Consider the following 3372-nt stretch of genomic DNA (forward strand, 5'->3'; position numbering starts at 1 on the left):
GATTCTATGACACCAGGAACAAAGTGGTAACTGTTCAGAAGCTGATCAGGGCTTGTCAGGGATCTGCCCGCAGAGCTGGGGGGGCAACAGAGGAGAAATTAGGAAAGTCGTTCCCTGGCCAGTTTGTTGTGTCAAACCTTAGGGCTTCTACAGTAGCTGCCAGATTTGTTTCCTTCTGGGTAGATTTATTTCTCTCTCCTGTGACATGGGGAGGAAAATCAAAACCCTGTTGGGCCGTTAGCCCAGAATGTCAATGCCATCGGCTCGTCCCTGCCCTGCTATCGCACTGCAGGCCCTGCCTCAGCACACCCTCCAGCTGGGCGCGATGTTCCCAGCTTCCCAGGACCGAGGAGCATCAGCTCTGTTCTCAGGTAGACTCTGTGGAGCTGTAGTAACGCCAGAGCTGTCAGGACGGGGGCGCAACAGAGACCAGGCCAGGCCGTCGCCTCCTTGTTTGTGTCAGCCAGGCAAGAGGCAAACACGGCCCTGATTTACTCTCCGTATTTGGCCTGGTTCTGGGTTGCATTTCTTGAGAGGCAAAGAGCATGTGCAATGGTGCCCTGAGGCCACATTTACACCTCTCAGATGTCTGGGGCTGGACTGGCCCTAGGGTGACCAGATGTCCCGATTTTATAGGGACAGTCCCAATTTTTGGGTCTTTTTCTTATATTGGCTCCTATTACGCCCCCACCCTCTGTCCCGATTTATCACACTTACTGTCTGGTCACCCTAACTGGCCCCCAACACAAATTTCAGCCGCCTTCCCCAGACTGCCTATGGGCTAGAGGGCAACCTGAGGACAAAGCATTCTGGCTACCTGCCCTTTTGCCCCTGCCCGTATGCTGGGGCTGTGATGGTGAGCGAGCGGTGTAGGGATGCCCCTGCCAGCTCAATGCTGCCCCTGCACTCAGAGAATTCCCTCGGGGCTGTTGCGACCCCTTTGCACAGCATCACATCTAACAGTGGTAGATTGCCAGGCTTCCTATGTGTTTGTGTAACAGAGGCTGTGCGGGGTTGGTCATGTGCGTGGGGTGACTTGGTGAGACTAGAGTGGTGCAAGCTGGCGTGTTATTGTAGGGTTGGTCAGGTCACGAGTGCTGGTGTGTTATTGTAGGGTTGGTCAGGTCACGAGTGCTGGCGTGTTATTGTAGGGTTGCTTGGTGAGACTAGAGTAGTGGCTTTCAAATTGCAGGTCCCAACCCAGTACTGGGTCGCGGGATGGAAGGCGCTGGGTGGCGGGGGCTCTGGTCAGCACCCCGACCAAGTCGATAAAAGTCCCGTTGGGGGTTGCCGCTTGGCTAAGGCAGACCAGTTCCTACCTGTTCTGACACTGTGCTGCATCCCGGAAGCGGCCAGCAGCAGGTCCAGTTCCTACGTGGGGGGGCCACGGACCCCATGCGCTGCCCTTGCCCCAAGCAATGGCCCACACTCCTACTGGCCGGTTCCCGGACCAATGGAAGCGGGGGGGTGGGTGGGGGGGGTGCTTGCGGGCGAGAGCCACACGGAGCCACTTGCGCACCTCCGCCTAGGAGCTGGACCTGCTGCTGGCTGCTTCCAGGGAGCAGTGCGGTCCACGATGCCAAGACAGGCAAGAAGCCTGCCTCTGCACCGCTGACCAGGAGCCACCCAAGGTAAGCCCATGCCCCAACCCTGTGCCCCAGCCCTGAGCCCCCCCAAACCTCAAGCCCCTTCCTGCACCCCAAATGCCTCATCCCATGCCCTACCTGAGCCTGCACCCCCAGCTCAGAGCCCCTCCTGCACCCCAACCCTCTGCCCCAGCCCTCAGTCCCCCCAAACCCAGAGTCTCCTCCTCCCTTTGGCCCTCATCCCGGCCAAACCCCAGAGCCCCCACACACACTCTGCCCCAGCCCAGAGCCCCCCCACACAGCCCCCACACTCTGCCCCTGCCCTGAGCCCCTCCCACACCCCAAGCCCCTCATCCCCAGCTCCACTGGGTCGTGGAGATTTTCTTCCACTGGGTCGCCAGAAAAAAAGTTTGAAGACACTGGCCTAGGCCACACACTGGAGCTAGATCTCATCTGCTACACTGCGGGAAAGCATTACCCTCTAGAGGCAACTCACAGAACTCCATGTCTTCCGTGCAGGACATTAACAGAGTTTTGGAGACCTTTTCAAATTCACACATGCCTAGGGTGACCCGTGTAGAGACTTTACTAGTGCCCTCGGGCAGAACATCCAATTCAGTTTTAAGAGCATCTCTGCGCCATTTCCCCCCATGCACGAGCAGGGCAACCTCTGTGTACAACCGAATTTCTATTTCCAACAGGTATGACTGGTAGACAGACTTCGTGTTAGACGAGCAAGGATTTGATTATATCCTGGGACAAAGGAAACCCTTTTCCTCTAGCACATAGTGGATGGTTCTCTGAAATCCCCTCTCCAGTAGGCTAAATACCGAAGAGGTGTGCTCAATGGCCAACTCCTGCAGAAGTAGATAAAGGTGCTGAGGCCCCTGTAAGATCAAATCCCTGATTTTTCACAGCTCCGACTGACTAATTTAAGTTGTGGGTCTTCAGCACCTCTGAAAAGACGGGGCCCAAATACCTGAAGCTGGGAGCGGGTGGGTGAAGGAGTTAGGCACAGTCCAAGGGCCAATCTGAGCTGTATTTACTTTTTATCCTTTGACTGTTGCAGGACCATAATGCTGAACTGTGGGGGTCTCTAGTCATCCATCTACAACAGTAGCTCATTCTGTTCCACTCAGTGACCCTATACTATGACAGAAAGCAGTATTGGGAGCCGACCCCCACCATGAAACGTGGCCTCATGCACTGAAACTTGTTCATGCCCTCCCCTTCAAGAGCCCATGACCTACAGATATAGAAGCATAAGCAAGTTTTACAGGACCATGCGCTCCACCACCATGCGAAAATAGGAAATATATCTGCATAAGTTGGGTACAGCCCCTCAGGCTCCTGGCAGGTTGATAATGCAGCTCATTTCTCCAGGAATATTAGACCAGAGGAAGGATGGCCCAGGGGTAAGGGCATTAGGTTAGTACTTTCAAGACCTGTGTTTGATTCCTGCCTCCAACCCACAATGCCTTGTGTGACCTTGGGCAAGTCACTTAGTCTTGCTGTACCTCAGGTGCCCATCTGTATAACAGGGATGATAGCCTCCCTGGCAGGGAGGGTAAATACATTAATAAGGGTGAGGTGCTCAGCTAGTAACAAGGGCCAGGAAGAGAGATGCTTTTCAGAAAGGCTAGGAAAGGGCAGCCACCCCACCCACCTACCCTGTCCTCACGCTGGTGGCATTTCAAGATTATTTCTTGATACAAAACATTTTTTTGGTGGTCTGTCCAAAGAACTTCGAACAGGGAGAAGCTGTTCGCAATCAGCACTCAACACA

Source organism: Caretta caretta, chromosome 25 (genome assembly GCF_965140235.1).
Source record: "Caretta caretta isolate rCarCar2 chromosome 25, rCarCar1.hap1, whole genome shotgun sequence".
NCBI classification, from domain to species: domain Eukaryota; kingdom Metazoa; phylum Chordata; order Testudines; family Cheloniidae; genus Caretta; species Caretta caretta.